Source organism: Ovis canadensis, chromosome 14, assembly GCF_042477335.2.
Source record: "Ovis canadensis isolate MfBH-ARS-UI-01 breed Bighorn chromosome 14, ARS-UI_OviCan_v2, whole genome shotgun sequence".
Taxonomy (NCBI): Eukaryota; Metazoa; Chordata; class Mammalia; order Artiodactyla; family Bovidae; genus Ovis; species Ovis canadensis.
The window spans coordinates 56,891,109-56,910,146 of NC_091258.1; positions in this window are offsets into that span (position 1 = coordinate 56,891,109).

Genomic DNA, 19,038 nt, shown 5'->3' on the forward strand with positions numbered 1-19,038 from the left:
TTCCCTGTACACAATACTTGGGCCCAAACTCCCATCTGTGGACTGAATATCTTATTCATCATTCATGCAGTGTTTCTTCTTTTTTGTTTCAGACACACTGTACAGCAGGTGGGATCTTAGTTCCCTGACCAGGGATTGAACCTGCACCCCCAGCATGGAGCATGGAGTCTTAACCACTGGAATGCCAGGGAAATCCCAGGAACACATTTCACAGCAAAAGTGTAGCAATGGGCTCACGGTCCTGGATTTCTCTGGTCTTACCATGCTTTTCACCATCCTGAAGCAACTGGTTGGTAGAATGGTAGAATAGCCTTTTGCAGATTTAATGACAGCACTGGCTAGGTAGCAGTTATCTTGCTGTATTGAGGCCAGGTTCGCAAGAAGGGTATATATGCTCTGAATCAACATCCAAAACGTCATGCTATTTCCCCCAGAGCCAGGATTCACAGGTCTAGGAATCAAGAGGCAGAAATGGGAGTGGCACCACTCACTATTACCCCTGCTGACCCACCAGCACAATGCGTGCTTCCTGTTCCTACACGGGTATGCTCTGCTGGCCTGGAGGTCTTAATTCCATGGGAGGAATGCTTCTCCCAGGAGTCACAACAATGATTCTATTGAGCTGGGAGTTAAGACTGCCACCTGGTCATTTTGGACTCCTCATGCCTCTGAATCAACAGGCAAAGAAAGAAGTTACTGTGCTTGCGATGACAGGGGTGACTGATCCTGACTACCAAGGGGAAGTTGAAGCTGCTACTCCACAACAGAGGCAAGGAAGAGTATGTCTGGAATACAGGAGATGCCCGAAGGCATCTCTTAGCATTACCATGCCCTGTGATTAAGGCCAATGGAAAACGACAATGACCCAGTCCAGATAGGACTGCTAATGGTCCAGACCCTTCAGGAATAAAGCTTTGGGCCATCCTACCAGCTAAAGAACTACAACCAGCTGAGGTGATTCCTGAAGGCAGAAGGAATATCAAAAGAGCAGTTTAGTTCAGTTCAGTCACTCAGTTGTGTCGGACTCTTTGCGACCCCATGAATCGCAGCACGCCAGGCCTCCCTGTCCATCACCAACTCCCGGAGTTCACTCAGACTCACGTCCATCGAGTCAGTGATGCCATCCAACCATCTCATCCTCTGTCGTCCCCTTCTCCTCCTGCCCCCAATCCCTCCCAGCATCAGAGTCTTTTCCAATGAGTCAACTCTTCGCATGAGGTGGCCAAAGTATTGGAGTTTCAGCTTTAGCATCATTCCTTCCAAAGAAATCCCAGGGCTGATCTCCTTCAGAATGGACTGGTTGGCTCTCCTTGCAGTCCAAGGGACTCTCAAGAGTCTTCTCCAACACCACACTTCAAAAGCATCAGTTCTTTGACGCTCAGCTTTCTTCATAGTCCAACTCTCACATCCATACATGACCACTGGAAAAACCATAGCCTTGACTAAACGGACCTTTGTTGGCAAAGTAATGTCTTTGCTTTTCAATATGCTATCTAGTTTGGTCTTAACTTTTCTTCCAAGGAGTAAGTGTCTTTTAATTTCATGGCTGCAGTCACCATCTGCAGTGATTTTGGAGCCCCCCAAAATAAAGTCTGACACTGTTTCCCCATCTATTTGCCATGAAGTGATGGGACAAGATGCCATGATCTTCGTTTTCATGAGTATTTCCTTATATTATTATGAATATATTTGCTTGTGTGTGTATAACAAATGTCTTTATTTTCTTCCCTCTCTTATTCTTTTATTGTGCAACACAAGTATTGAGTTTACATTATAGGATTTAAGTATTGTTAGTTTTTAAATCGTATTTTCAAGTTAAAGGTTATCAGGAAAAGAGTAAACATCACTCAAGGACTTTACCTCTTCTCAGGAAGGAGTTAGTGTATTTTTCATTGTTTGCAGAATTGTTGTACCATATTTGGTGGAATTATGGCCCTGATATTGTCTTTATTTGGAGATTAAGTATGGTTTAAGAGATACTTTGGGGTGTCAAGTCAACAAAGGGTGTACTTGTGATTGTTGATTTTATGTGTATGGGAAAAGGGAAACACAGAAAATACTGAAAAAGACAATTTGTTTAAAGTATTTAACATTATATAATTGGGGTCCCAAAACAAGAGGAGAGAGAGTGAATCCCAAGCTAGACGTATACAAAGAAAGCCATAGCTAGGCAAATCATAGTGAAGATGTTAAAAATTTAAAACAAAGAGAAATCTTAAAAGTACCCAGAGGAAAAAGACTCATTTTCTCCAAAAGAAACAAAGAAATTGATGACTGAGTTTTTGCTAGAAAAGATAGAAGACTGAAGGAAACAGAATAAGACCTTTAATGGGATGAAAGAAAATAATTGCCAGCTTGGAATTCCACAACCAGTGAAAGTATGCTTCAGAAAAGATGGTGAAATGAAGAACTATTTAGACAATGAATAAGAAATGTTTAGGCAAACAGACATTTAGAGAGAATTAGCTACTGTATAATCACTCTAGGAGAATGGCTAAAAGGAGTTCTTTAAGCATCAGAAAAATAATTCCAGAGTTAAGGGTGGAAATGCAGGAAGGATTAAAGAATGGCCGAGAGACATGTGTGTGTAAATCTCAAGTGAAGACTGATTACATAAAACAAAAATAAAAATGACTTACGAGTTTTACAAACACACAAAATTAAAAAATAATGGCACAGTATCACGTGTCATTGGTGATGGTGGAAGGGGAGATTACCAGAGCAGATCCTGGAACAAAGATCAAATAATTTATTTGGGGAGTTAACACAGATTGTATCAGTATGGGGCTGGGGAAGTGAGGTCTGGAAGGGAGGGGACCAATGAAAAGCGTATAGTCTAACAAACTCTCACTAGGGGTAACTGGAGCTTAATCCTGCCTGGAACCTTTGGGACCAGAGGAGATCAAGCACCTCAGAGCTAATCTCACTTGAAGGGCAAAGAAGCTGGGATGTTTATGCACCATTTTTGATAGGCAATTCATTGAGGACTATTTCAGGCAGTTTTACATTTCTAGGCACTCTTCTCACCTTCTTGACACTCAGCATCCGAAGAAGCCCTCAGGCCAATCGAGTCACAGATGCTGGGAGTTGTAAACTGGGTCAACATGCATGGAAATGGTGCCAAGGAGGTTTAAGTGGGGCACAGAAAGCACCCACCATGGGAAAAAAGAGGGAGTTAAAAAATTAAAAATTTAGTTTTAATCAACGAGGAAGAAATAAATGTGCTAATTTATATTAGGCTCTAAAAAATAGAAGACACATATTGTAATCTCCAGATTTTTAAGAGTGAAATAATGTGTATTTGACAAATCAGTAGAGGGAGGAAAAAAATTGGTAAAAATGACTCATTAATCCAAAAAATGTTAAAAAGTTTAAAAAAAATGAACACGAGATGAAATCAGTGGAAGAGAAATACTAAGATGGTAGATTTTAATCTTGATGTATCATTAATTGTGGGCTTCCAAGATGGTGCTAGTGGTAAAGAACCCGCCTGCCAACACAGGAGACGTAAGAGACGTGAGTTTGATCCCTGGATTGGAAAGATCCCCTAGAAGAGGAAATGGCAACCCACTCCACTATTCTTGCCTGGAGAATCCCATGGACAGAGGAGTCTGGCGGACTACGTTCCACAGGGTCGCAAAGAGTCGGACACAGCTGAAGCGACTTAGCACACATCATTAACTGTGCAAATATAAAAGGAAGACATATTCCAATTAAAGGACAAAGATTAGCAGATTGAACAATAAAGCACAGTACAACTCAATGTTGCTAATAAGACATTTTCAATATAGGATATAGAAAAACAAAAATAAAAAGATGGGAAACATAGATAAGACAAAGCAAAACAAAGTGGAGGCAGTTATATAAATGTCATACAAAAATATGTTAAGATAGGAAGCATTACTAGGGCTAAAGAAAGATTAATGAGAAAGGTGTCAATAGCCAAGAAGTTATGACAATTTAAATTTATATGTATTTAATAACACAGCCTCACTATGGATAAAGCCAATGAGTAGAACTAAAATGTGAAACAGACAAATTCACATTCATCAAGAGAAGGGCTTAGCAGATTTCTTTCAGTAACTGATAAGACTTACAGAACAATAAGGACATATCAATATAAGATGTAAATAAGATTAATGAACTGAACAGATATAAACATTGTTTTTAACATCTGCAGAATACACATTCTTTTCAAGAATACTGCAACATTCATGAAAATTGGCCAGTTCTTGGGTCATAAAGCAAGTCTGGGCACATTTTTAAGGATTGAAATTGCACAGAATATGTTTTCTTATTATAATAGAATTAAGCTAGAAATCAATACTTAGAACCAAATCCTCAAATGCTAAAAATTAAGAAACACTTTTAAAAAATCTAATGAGTGAAAGAAGAAGTTGCAATAAAAGTTAGAGAGTATTTTGAACTAAATGATAATAAATACATGACGATGAAAGTATGGATGCAGATAAAACTGTGCTTTTCATACCTTAAATGTTTATGTTAGAAAAGAAGGCTGAAAATTAATGACACAAGTATCCATTTTAAATGCTAGGAAAAGAAAAGCAAGTGAGTATACCCAAAGAAAATAAAGATTAGAATAGAAACCAGTGAAACTAAAAACAGATGTATATTAAAGAAACAGAGGCCTTCCTGGCAGTCCAGCGGTTGAGACTCTGCACTTCCAATGCAGGGGCCTTGGGTTCAATCCCAGGTTGGGGAACTAAGATCCCACATGCAATATGGTACAGCCAAAAAGAAAAAAAAAAAAAAAACCAACAAGAAACAAAGACAAAGATTATTTCTTTGAAAACAATATTGAAGTCTATAAACACCTGGTAAAACAAATCAAGAAAAGAGAGAAAAATCACAAGGTACCAGTATGAGACTGACAAAGAGGATATCATAGTCAATCTTCATACGTTAAAAAGATAAGATGATAAATTTTTTATGCTAATGAATTTGGAAATTTAGGGGGTAAAAACCCCTCAACCTACCAAAACTGAAAAGCAGAAACAGAAAAATCTGAGTAATCTTATACCTATTTAATGAATTGAATCCATGATTAAAAATCATACCACAAATGAAACTCCAAGTAGAGATGGTTTCACTAGTGAATTTAACTGAACATTTATGGAGAATAAATATTTATTTGGTTGGGAGGGAACTACTTAAAGAGGGAGCACTCCCCAACTTGTTTTATGAGGCCAGAATAACCTGGATCCCAAAACTGACAAGGATATTATAGGAAAAGAAAAAGCCAATCTTTCCCGTGAATTTAGATGTCAAAATCTTAAACATTATTAAACTAAATCAAGGATCATAGAAAAAGGATAATATACAAAGGCCAAGAAATGAAAGGTTGGTATAATTAACTAATGTAAGTTCATACCATCAGCACTCCCTGGTGGCCCAGTGGTTAAGACTCCAAGCTCCCAATTCAGGGGACCCAGGTTCAATCCCTGGTCAGGGAACTAGAGCCACATGCTCCAAGGAAAAGCCCAAGTGCTCCAGCTAAGACCAGGTGCAGTCAAATTAGAAAAAGAAAGAGAGAAAAAAATCAATTAAAAAAAAAAAGAGTGAAAAAATGATTTCATGCAATCATTAAAGGAGAACACCATGGAATCATACCAATAGATGCGGAAGAATCATATAATGAAATTGAACACATTCATTGTAAAAATTCTCAGCACACTAAGAAGAAATGGAAACTTCCTTCTGCAGGGTATTTGAAAACACCAGAAGAAAAGTGAAATACTGAAACCCCTATCAGAAGGTGGTAACAAGAAAAATACAGACCTTCCTTGATTTATGAAGGGGTTATATCCCAGTAAACTCATTGTAAGTTAAAAATGAATTTAATATAGCTCACCTACCAAACATTGTAGCTTTAGCTGAATCTACGTAAAACACGCTCTGAATGCTTAGATCAGGCTACAGTTGGGCAAAATCATCTAACATTTAAAAATAGAATTGGGAGTATCTCATGTAATTTATTGACTTCTTGTACTGAAAGAGGGGCTCCTCCACGGCTCAGCAGTAAAGAATCTGCCTACCAACCAATGCAGGAGATACAAGTTCGATCCCTGAGTCAGAAAGATCCCTTGAAGAAGGAAATGACAACCCATCAACCCATTCCAGTATCTTTGCCTGAGAAATCGCATGGACAGAGGAGCCTGGCAGGAGTCAGACACGACTTAGCTACTAAACAACAAGAAAGTGATAAACATAGAATGGTTGTAAGCATGTTGTTATTTACCCTTGTGATTGCGTGGCTGATGGGGATAACTCCTGTGGTTACGCTAATGCTGCCCAGCATAACAGAACAGTGTGCATATCGCTAGCCTGGAAAAAGACAAAAATTCAAAATACAGTTCCCACTAAGTGTGTATCACTTTCACATCTTCATAAAGTATAAAAATCATAAGCGGGGCCATAGTAAGTCAGGGGCCATCTGTGTATTGGTTATTACCACTTACGTTCACCATTGAACCAGAGGGCATAAGCAATGGAAAAAGGCAAGAAAGGAAAACAAAAGGCATATGGATTTAAAAGGAAGAAATAAAACTGCTATTATTTACAAACAATATGACTGTATACCCAAAGGAAACCCAAAGAATAGGAAGCACAAAGCATCACAGACAAATTGTTGAAATCAATGTCTGACAAAGTTATGGAATATGAAGTCAGCAAACAAAACAATTATATTTCTATGTTCGGCAACAGACAATTAGACAATAAAATTGTAACGGATAAGTAACATTTAAAATGGTATAAAATAGCCAATAATTGGGTATAAATCAAAAGAAAGAGAAGACCTCTGCAGTGACAGCAAAAAAAATATAATTGAGATTTTAAAAAAATATCTCAAGTACATTTAGGGGATATGCCATGTTCATGAACTGGAAAACTCAATTTTGTAAATGTCGATTCTTTCCAAATTCAATGCAATCCAAGTAAAAATCCCAGTAGATGTATAGGAACTTGGCAAGCTGATTTTAAATTTATGTAATGCAAAGTGCTAAAAATAGTAGAGCACGCCTTGAAGAAGAATGAATGAATTTGGAGGATTTATAATGCCAGATATGAAGACTTACTGTAAGGTTAAAATAATATGACTGTGATATTAGCTCAAGGATAGACCAGTGAACAGCACAAAGAGTCTGGAAATAAATTCACACGCATATAGATATCTAATTTATGATAGAGATGACAAATGCAGAGCAGGAAGGGGAAAAAATGGCTTTTTCAATAAATGGTGCCAATCAACTGGTGGAAAAGGAATCTTGACCACTACCTCAGATCACTCATAAAAATGAAGTCCTGTCATATCAGTGATCTAGGCGTGAAAGTCAGAACAGATAAAGAAAAAGATTGACAGATTGGATTATATTAAAGTTAGGAACTTCTTCTCATCAAAAGACACTATGAAAAGAATACTAAGACAAGCCACAGAATGGGAGAAGATGTTTGCTGACATATGTCTGACAAAGGACTTATACACAGAATATGAAAGAACTCTTACAAATCAAAAAAATAGATATCCCAATAGGAAAAGACTTGAATTGGCAGTTCACTGAAAAGAACGTCCAAACGGTCAGTTTGTTGTGGTGCAGTCCCTCGGTCATGTCCGACTCTTTGCGAGCCCATGGACTGCAGGCTTCCCTGTCCTTCACTGTCTCCCAGAGTTTGCTCAGACTCGTTTCCATTGAGTTGATGATGTCATCCAACTGTCTCATCCTCAGGCATCCCCTTCGCCTCTTGCCCTCAGTCTTTCCCAGCATCAGGGCCTTTTCCAATGAGTCGGTTCTTTGCATCAGGTGGCCATTAAATATAGAAAAATGTGCCCTATTTCATTAGGTCTCAGGGAAATGCAGATTAATAGAACAATACAATATCACTGTACCCTCGAACTAGAATGGTTAACACAAAAATGACTGATAATACCATGTGTTGGTGATGGGATGGAGTGGAGTGTTTTCGTTTTCTAGGGCTGCCATAGCAACGTAGCAGAGTCTGGGTGGCTTAAACAACAGAAATTCATTTCCCCACAGTCCTGGAGACTAGATGTCCAAGATCAAGGAGTCAGCAGGTTGGTTTCTCCTGAAGGCGTCTCTCCTTGGCTTGTAGTTAACCATCTTCTCCCTCAGTCTTCACATGCTCCTTCTTCTGTGTGTATTTGTGTCCCAATTTCTTCTTCTTATAAGGACACCAATCATATTGAATTATAGACCACCTTCCTTACTACTTTAAAAAATTGATTTAATTAGAAATCACTTTATAATATTGTAGCGGTTTTTGCCATACACCAACATGAATCAGCCATGCATGTACATGTATCCCCCATCCTGAACCCCCCTCCCACCTCCCTCCCCATCCCATCCCTCAGGGTCATCCCAGTGCACCAGCCCTGAGCACCCTGTCTCATGTATTGAAGCTGCGCTGGCAATCTATTTCACATATGATAATATACATGTTTCAGTGCTAATCTCTCAAATCATCTCACCCTCGCCTTCTCCCATAGAGTCCAAAAGTCTGTTCTTTACATCTGTGTCTCTTTTGCTGTCTTGCATATAGGGTCATTGTTACCATCTTTCTAAATTCCATGTATATGCGTTAGTATACTGTATTGGTGTTTTTCTTTCTGACTTACTTCACTCTGTATAATAGGTTCCAGTTTCATCCACCTCATTAGAACTGATTCAAATGCATTCTTTTTAATAGCCGAGTAATAGTCCATTGTGCATGTGTACCACAGCTTTCTTATCCATTCGTCTGCTGATGGACATCTAGGTTGCTTCCACGTCCTAGCTATTGTAAACAGTGCTGCGATGAACACTGGGGTACATGGACTTTAACTACTTTTTAAAGACCTTGTCTCCAAATATAGTCCCATTCTGAAGTACTGGAGTTAGGACCTCAGCATATGAATTTTAGGAAGATACAATTCAGCTCATAATCTGGGGAAACTAGATCTCTCATATACCAGAAGTGTGTGTGTGTGTGCTAAATCACTTTAGTCATGTCCGACTCTTTTTTGACCTCAGAGACTGTAGCCTGCCAGGCTCCTCTGTCCATGGGATTCTCCAGGCAAGAATACTGGAGTGGGTTGCTGTGCCCTCCTCCAGGGGATCTTTCTGACCCAGCAATGGAACTCATGTCTCTTTATGTCTCCTGCACTGGCAGGTGGGTTCCTTACCACTAGTGCCACCTGGGAAGCCCATCCCGCAAGTATAAATTAACATAACTGCTTTGGAAAGTGGTGGACAACATTGAGTACAGTCGAGCAGACACACCTCTTGTGCCCCACGAATGACTCATTTCTACGTGGATATACAGCAGAAACACAGACATTCACACATCAAAAGGCATGTACCAGAATGTTCATGGAGGGCTTCCTTGGTTGCCCAATGGTTAAGAATCTGCCTTGCAATGCAGGGGACAACAGTTCAACCCCTGGTCCGGGAAGATCCCACATGCTGTGGGGCAACTAAGCCTGTTCACCAGAATTACTGAAGTCTGTACACCCTGAGCCCTTGCTCTGCAACAGAAGAAGCCCACACCCTGCAACTGGAAAGTAGCCCCGACTCACTGCAGCTAGAGAAAGCCATTGGCAGCAACAAAGCCCAGCAGAGCCCAAATAAAATTAAAAAGAGAGAGAGAGAGAATGTTCATGAGGTTTTCATAATCACCCCAACCGGAAACAAACCAAATATCCCGTGGATAACTGCATAGATAAACTTTGGTATATTATTCCTTGTTGTTTAGCCTCTAAGTCACGTCTGACTTTTTGCAACCCCTTGGACTGTAGCCCACCAGGCTCCTCTGATCATAGGATTTCCCAGGCAAAAATACTGGAGTGGGCTGCCATTTTCTTCTCCAGGGGATCTTCCTGACTCAGAGATCAAACCTGCGTCTTCCGCATTGGCAGGCAGATTCTTCACCACAGAGCCACTAGGGAAGTGCCAAATTTTGGTATGGGCATGCAACAGAATTCTATAGAAAAATAAAAACCAACTATCTCTTGCTACTCCCAACATGCGTGGATCTCATGAACGCAATGTTGAGTGAAAGGAGCCAGATATGAAAATGTACATTCTGTGTAATCTGTAGAATTGCATTAACTTCAAAACTAGGCAAACTACTCCATGGCATTTGGAGGAAGAATTAGGACAGTGGCTGTGGGGAGGGAGCCATGAAGGGGGGCTTCTGTTCCTTGACCTGGGTCCTTACTTTATGCAACCTTTCTTAGTATCTCAGTTTATCAAAGAAAGCAAAGCAGGGACTCCCTTGGTAGTCGAGTGGTTAAGAGTTCACCTTCTATTACAGGGAATGCAGGTTCAATCCCTGGTCAGGGAGCTAAGATCCCTGCACCTAAGGCAGGTAACTAAGCCTGCACCCCTCAACTAGGAAACCTGGGGGCCACAATAAAGATCCAGCACAGCCAAAATAAAACGTTTTAAAAGTAAGGAAGGCAAAGCACCTTGAGCGAGTCTGATACAGGTCTGCAATTGATTTTTAAATCACTACTTAGGCCAGGAAAATTGCAAGGTCCCTATTGTCTGTCCACACCAGGTAGGAGGTAACAAATAACAAATCTGGGTTAGGCTCTCCAAGCTGCTGACAGCATTTGTAATCCAGCTCCTCAGCAACAGTTTGGAAAATGTTTCCCCCAAAGACTGAACTTCCCATGGTCAAAAGAACAATTACATTGATTATTCTTAGAAAGAGGAGTTCAGATTAAGGACTGCTTTTTATTATAGAACTGAGGAGGAATTCGGGAAAGAAAACAACTTGCTTAAACAGAACAAGAATAGAGTCCAGCACATTTTACCCAGACACTGTCTTGATCCCAGCAGGATCAAAAATGAATTTTCAGAACAGATCCCTCTTAAGGACTTAATTTCTTTATTCCCAACTGATTATTTAGCTGCACTGGGGCATTCAGTGTCCCAAAGCTAGTTGAGTCTGCAGTCACCATTCCCAAACCCCTCTCTTTCTCCTCTCTCCTCCTGGATACCATGGAGACTCAAAAGCCAGGTGGCCCCTCCTCTTCCGTATCCCAAGGGACAGAGTTGAGCACTCAGAGCTGCAGCTTTAGATTTCTCTAGTTTTGATGTAACAGGACAAAAAAATTGAGCCAACTGAAGAGTTATCCTTGGAACTCTGAAGATCTGGCATCTGTGTGCCTCATGTGATTCTGGGAGAACTCTGTACCAAAAACAGAATTTTTTTCATGACAATCTCAGTTTTATGAATATCCCAGTAATTGCAAGTGGGGATTTCCTCCTAGTCTGGTGCTTTGGTGCCTTGTTGGCCCAATGCCATGACTCTTTTTGCTCTTCCAGGCTCAGGAGAGCAAAATCCTGGCAAGTCTCAAGGGAGCTTTTGGAAAGAGGAGTGGTGGTTACTAAATCCATACACAGGAGTACAAACTCTATTCCCAGGTGTGTCCCGCTAGCTCTTGTTTGGATCTGTTTTGGATCGATAGGCTCCTTTAAGAAAAATAATTCACTTGGTATATAGCTTGGGTGGGTTTTGCTTACATTTCAAATTAAAAAATATCTCCCTGTTAAAAGAAAGGAACTTACTTTTTCTCCCAGCATACATATGGTTGCCTGTCTGAAATCCTATATATAATCCTTAAAAAGAAAGGTGGGGAGGAGGGGAGAAGACATTTCCCAAAAGAATGACTGTGATCATGTCTACAATAGCATGTCCTAAGAGAAAAGAAATGAACCTGGCCGTTTTCAGAGTAATATGACACCTGTAGAAAACTATTCTAGATAATTCTGTCCTCAAGGCGTAGTTTGGGGGCTTTTAGAGTCCGATCCCCCATGGAGCTCCTCACCCAGGTCTACACTGGCCATCCTATTTGATTAACTTTTGAGAATATTTATTTATTTGGCTGCACTGGGTATTAGGTGCAGGATGTAGGATCTAGTTCCCTGACCAGGGACCAAACCAAGGTCCCCTGCACTGGGAGTGCACAGCGTTAGCCACTGGACTACAGGGAAGTCCCCTATTTAAATATACTCAATCCTATGCCCAGGGCTTTCCAGATGGCTCTGTGGTAAAGAATCTGCCTGCCACTGCAGGGTTTGATCTCTGAATTTGGAAAATCCTCTGGAGGAGGGCATGGTAACCCACTCCAGTATTCTTGTCTCGAAATTCCATGGACAGAGGAGCCTGGCAGGCTACAGTCCATGGGGTCTCAAAACAGTTGAACACGACTAAGCACACAGGCAATCCTGTGCCCAGTCGTCCTTTTACTCCTCCACTTCCCCCTGCCCACCTTTTAATACAGTGGTCAGTTTATCTCTGTTTCCCATTGTTGGTAGCCTGTCTCCTCCTGCTAGAAGGTGACCCCAAGAAAGGAGAGCTCTCCCTCTGGTTTGTTCCCTGGTACATACTAAATGCCGAGGACTGTCTCTTGTACACAGTGAGCACTCAATGCTTGCTGACAACTTGAAAATTTACCACCTTAATTAACCAAGTGCCAAGGTTTTTCACCTTCTTGCCTCAAATCAAACTAAAAATTTTGAATGCAAGATCTTTGCTGTTATCCAAAATGTTAACATATTTTCCAGACACAGGACTGGATTGCCCTATCTCTTTTCATCATACCATTTAAAACAAGTTATTAATGAATGTTGATCTTCTAATATCAAGGTCTAAAAATTCCAGAAATTTTTAAAAAGTGTGCATGTAATACATACATATTCTGTGATGTAAAGCAAATTGGCGATTAATCTAAGATTCTCTAAAGAAGAACTTAAAGGCACATTTGTCTTTAATCAAGGCATGAAATATCAGTGTAAGGAACAGCCCATGACAAATCCATGTCCAATTACAATTAGTTAAAACTTGTATGTTGGAGCCTGCTATGTGCCAGGCACAAAGCTTTGCCTGCACTATCTCTGATTATCCCAACAATCCTTCAAGGTAGGTGTTATCATCCACACCCATAGATGAGGAAACTGAAGCCTGGAAAGGAGAAAAAAACTAGCTCAAGGTCACATGGATCTCAGATGAGAACATGGGTTTGCTCAGCCCCAGGGTTTATCCCGACACTTGGCTATTTCTCCAGAAAACAGTGTAATATGACTTCATGTGATACTCACATATGTCATTGGTTTCAATATTCTTAGGCAACACATATGTTTCGAGTAATTGTTATGTTCATAGCACTGTGCAGGCTTCCTGGGAGATGAATGTGAGAAGCTTGCCATCTCGCTGAGAGGTGCTCATGAACCTGGACATGGGATGTGACGTGACCAGTGAGTGGAATCCTCGGAGACGCTGTGGGAGCTTGGAAGAGGGAGAAGCCCTCCTGGGTCGGGCTCCCGCAGCCCAAGCACAGGCTGGTCCTCTACTTTTTCAGCCAGGCTGGGATTCGGCCCAACTCCTATTTGTACTGTTCTCAGTTCTCACGAGAAGTGACTTTCCCCCTACCGTGTGATCTGTGCACAGGAATATAACTATAGGTTGCTGCCTCGCTCTGCGTCTGTCCCCATGGTAGCTGAAGAGGTGAGTGCTTCTTTGCTTGAAATGATGGGGGGAAGCAGGGAGGTGTGGGGCCCACACGCTGGCCAATTGCAGGCCTGTTGCTGTGACCTTGGATATTGAGTAAATGAGGCAAGGATGGCGGACCATCTGCTGGCAGCAGAGACCATGGTGGACAGAGGCCAAACTGAAGCAGCCACATCCTGATTGGGCTGCTCCAGGGTTGAGGAAGTGACACACATCGCTGAGAGCAGGTTTGTCTTCCATCAGAGCTGGGACCCCACAAGAGCTTCCCATTAGAGCTTCTCATTAAACCTCATACTTGATACAGTCCTAAGTTTATTGTCTGGCCTTTACTGGGAAAAAAAAAATCTTTTCCTTTACCCTTTTCCCCGTGCATTTCACATTGTTGGATATAGTTTGTGAAAAAAATGGAAACAAACAAAAGGTCCTAGGGACAATCATCAATGAATCAGAAAGTGAAATCTGCTTTCAGTAAATTGTTTACATGCTCTGATGGTCTCTCTGCAGGCTGAAGAGTGTCTGCGTGCATGCTCAGTGGTGTCCAACTCTTTGCGACCCCATGAGCTATATAGCCTGCCAGGCTCCTCTGTTCATGAAATTTTCCAGGCAAGAATACTGGAGTGGGTTGCCATTTCCCATTGTCCCAGAGTGTCTGATGCTTACCTGGTAAAGTTGAGACATTTCAGTGTTTTCTTCATTACTCTGAAGTTATCTGAAGCTTAGTAATCCCACAAGAAGCCACCTGGAGTCATGGAGTCCTGGAGACATGGAACCGTCTGGGTAGAGGGGGCTCTGGCTGAGGTGTGGAGGAGGGTGATGCCAGGGCATTGGGTGCCCTGCTGGCTTTGCTCTGTGGGATGGTGCAGGGAGAGGCTATATTTTGGCTCAGAACACAGGCAAGATCTCATCTGCAAAACCACAGCACTGTGCCTGATCCTGAAACCATGAAAGAATGAAGCCTGGAATGACCCACTCACTGGGTGAATGCTATACATCTCAGCACTGTTCATTACCTTCCATAGTGCAATGCACTAATTCACAGAGCATATTTTCAGAGCACATCTGCCCCTTTAAACTCTCTGCACCCAGAGTTACAGTGCAGAACTGGAACTTGAATCCATCAAAGCCAATTATCCCAGTTCCTTTTTTTTTTTTCAGCTTGGAGTTTTTCACTTAAAAGTTGTCATGGGAAAATAACTCTTAATAAATCCCTTTAAGCACAGGGAACTAGGGCAATTACTGACATTTTAAGAATTATTGAAACATTTTAAAGTTTTTTTTGATTTATGTTCTGAAGGACATAAGTAATCCTTTTTTCTTTTTGGAAGACCTTCAATTAATTTCAAGGACAGACATTGGCACTCAGACTGTTCAAATCTAATTAATTATCTGGCTGTGCCCACAACAGTCACACCTTCAAAACACTGTGGTTGTAGCTAATCATCTTGAGATTCTCCCACACTGAAATAATTGCACACACCCTTTTAGTCCATGACAGATATATGTATGGGGTGAATTACAAGAAGGGACGGTGCCTTCCCAGAGGGAAATCAAGTTTTGTGTGTTTATTAGTGACTCATCTATTTAGTCATGCATTAAATATTCAACATCTGATGTAAAACATTTAAAATCCTGAGGTAATTTCTTAAAGCAAAACTATACAGGTCAGGTTAACTAATCACATGAGTAGCTTTGTACCATAAATTAAATCAGAAAATCCCACAGCTGGGAAAAGCAATGAGGGAAAGATCCCAGGGATGATGTGGCTCAGACATCTATGGGTGAACAAACCCAGTGAGGCTGGGTGGTGAGTTTTCTTTCAGTTCGTGATCAACAGGAAGCTGAAGGCCAGTCACCTTCGGCCACTGGAGACAACCACCCTTACCCAGTGGCGTTCACCTGGAGTTGATTTACTGCTTCAGGGTGAGCATCCAAAAAGGAGCAGAGAGCTTAAAATTCATTCTCACATTTAACCTAAAAACTTAATTTTTCCACACATTGCTAAACTTTAAAAAGTAGGAGAAGAGAAAAAAATACTTGATTCTGAAACTTCTCTTGGAAAAGTTACTCAGGTTACTTGCAGTGAAGCAAAAGATAAAATGTGGCAGCCACATGTCCCTCACTGCTGAGACCAAACTGTTTTCTTTTTCCCCATAAAAAGACATATTATGCTATGTCTTTATCATTTTTCTTTTAAAATATTTTATGATTTAAAAAATTACTTCTCTGTGTATTTCTGGTTGCACTGGGTCTTCGCTGTTACACACATGCTTTCTTTAGTTGTGGTATGCCAGCTTCTCATTATGGTGGCTTCTCTTGTGGAGCAGGGGCTTTAAGCTCTCGGGCTCAGTAGTTGTCTGGCATGGGCTTTGTTGCCCCTTCACATGTGGGATCTTCCCAGACCAGAGATCAGACCTGTGTGCCCTTCATTGGCAGGTGGATTCTCAACCACTGGACCTACAAGGAAGTCACACACCACGTTTAAAAAAGAAAAAATACCATAAGCTTTATCAGAGTCACGGTTGAGTAGTGGTATGTAGGTCTGGCGTACGAATACAAAAGTAAGTGCTAGAACACGCCACGACATGCCACCTGCCCCATCAGAAGCTCGTTTTGTTGCCTACAGAAGTTTGGAATTCACCACTCCAGGGAATTTGTCTGGACACCTATACCTGGGGCCAGCTGAATGGTAAGTTCCACTTGTGACTCGAGTGGTTTCTAAAAGACGAGGGAGCATCCCTGTGAGGCTCAGGTGCTGTTGCCCTGTACAGGTATTGGCAATGATCAAGAGAAGCTGGTTTCTTCAGAGGAGAACGCCCTTTGTGAGGCAAGAGAGAGGCGAGTGGCTGAACAGAGCAGGCCAAAAGATGGACCTCCATACGGTTTTTGTTGACGATTCAAGGGAAATCGGTGTTTGGGCCCGAACGTCTGAGAATTAGTGCACTTCTGTCAACACAGCCTGTGTCTTGTTGAGGGCCCATCTTCTGTTTTCCAGTACCTGACACACCAGGCAAACCTGAAGTTGACAGTGTGTGCTCCCTACCCGGAGGACTCCTCCAGCACCAACTCCATCTCTGAGTTGTTCTGTTAGTTCCAAAATGCTCCCCCCTGGGTTTTTTTTTTTCCTTCACATTTTCAGCCATCAGAAAGATATTCACACTAAAGAACTAACTGCTGATGAAATGTTAATTTGGGGGAAGAGGGAGGCCATATCATCCCAGGAAAAAAATAGTACCAAAAGTAAACGGAGGGGAATTGGAGTGAATCCATTTAAAACAGGAGCCAAAATTTCATAGTACAGTGAAAAAAATATATGATTAAGGGCTTTGCCTTGAAAATTGAATAGGCATTACAAAAAGTTTTGTGTTTCAGAAAATGGGCTTAACTGCAATCATGGGCAATTCTTAAATATGAACAAAGAATGCATCAGGTGATGTTGGGGGAGGTTTTGTTTACTGTGTGTGCTCACCCTCTGTGGATTTCCCTTTAGACTGTCACAGTGAGAGGACCAAGAAGGTGACTTTATTAATTATCCCAAGAGCCTCCCTTTGCTATTCAGCTCATTCTTTTTCATGTCAGTATCCTTTAGCCATCGATTTCCTTCCTTGGTTGTTGACCTGTCTGAATCGTGCCCCATCCACCTCTAACAATGGCTTTGCTTGTGATACAAGAAATCAATATGTCTTACACAGACTGTGAGGAATCTGGGCTGTTTTTTTTTTCTTTCTCACTTTGTGGTGATCTGTGGTATGTGTATCCCATTCATTTGCCACAAAGAGACTGATCCCTCAAAATGGTAACATGAAGGGCAAAATGGCTCTGCTGTTGGGTCAGGAAATTTGAGTTTATTTTAACCATAGGCAATCCTTTTACCATGGCCATAAATATTTCCATGTTATGATTACCTAGGATTCCCTGAGCAACTTCCTAAATATTGGATTTCGGATAAAGAAATCCCCCGTCTACTTCCCCAAACTACGTGATTGCTCCTTTATTCTTTTCCAATAATACAAGCCTTTAGGGACTTCCTCGACAATCCAGAAGATAAGACTCCAAGCCTCCAAAGCAAGGGGCGCAGGTTTGATCCCTGACGGGGGAACAAAGATCTCTTGTAGTCAAAAAAAAAATCCAAAAACAAAGCCTTTAAAACTGAATTTTCTTGAGTAGATAAATCCCCTCAAAAGTTAATATATACTGTTTTCATAATATTTTTTTAAACATAAGGAAATTGCCATTTTTATTATTCCAAAGATTTATTCAAAATATTTTAAAGATTATTTTATTTTGATTTATACATTTATTATGTTGATCCTTTTTGTCATCTAGCTTTATTGCATTATGGATAAGTGAAAGTTCTGCTTTTGGGGAATATATTCACATTGTTTTTATTGCTTAATGTAAACTTCTTTTGTGTGTGTGACTATTCCATGGGTATTTGGAAAGACTGCATGTACTTTGGCCAGCAGAGCATTGATATGTTTTATCTATTAGATTGCAGTTATATGTTATTATTCAGATCTTCCATGTCTTTTTAAATGACACATTTATTGAGGTATAATTTACATACCATACAATTCACAGATTTAAGGTAGACAATTCAGTATTTCTTGATATATTCAGAGCTGTACAGAAATCACTATACTCTTAAATTTTAGCTTACCTTATCAAAATATACTTCAGATTTATAATGACTTAGGTACAGGGAAACATAGAAACTTTACTCCTAAAAAGCTCCATTCCACCTGTTCTGTATGCTGTTATAGTTATAAAGTTTATGTCTTTTGTTGACCTGAAACAAACAGGCTACTAGAAATTTCTTCAGCAATGATGGATTTATTTGAGATTGGCAGAGAATTGTAATTTGGGGTCTGTAGACATGGGAAGCCACATGCAAGTCCCCACACAGCAAGGAAAGGAGAACCTTTTTATGGAGGAGGGTCGAGGGGTGGAGGAAGTTGGCAGGGCACTTGTAATAGAGTCATGCCTTTCTGTTGGCTGAGTCCTTGCCAGGAAAGAAGAGGAGTCTTTCTTCTTCCTGTTGGCTTCTGCTATTGTCACAGGACATGAGAGCTCCCCCTTCTGGTCTCCTGACTCTATGTAACTGAGTTTTCTGAATATTAATTTTTTACACTTTATATGTTAAAACCCAACAATACGTTATTATAATTGATCTTATGTAGTATCACGTGTTTTAAAGAAACAGAGAAGAAAGGAAAGCAAATATATATTTATAGAGTTTTTCTATTACCTTCTTACCTGTTCTTTTCTCTTCATCTATTACTGTAGATTTGGGTTATCACCTTTATGCCTTCCTTGCCCCAATATAGGTTTGCTCCCACTTTCCTTCTAGGTAATGTCATTGTCAAATATAGTGTATGTCTATATGTTATAAACTCAACAATACAACAATATACCATAGTTTTATAATTCAGTTTAGGGAATACAGGAGGAGAAATACACACTTAAGTATTATTTTAAAACTGCCCCATACTTGCTTTTACCAATGCT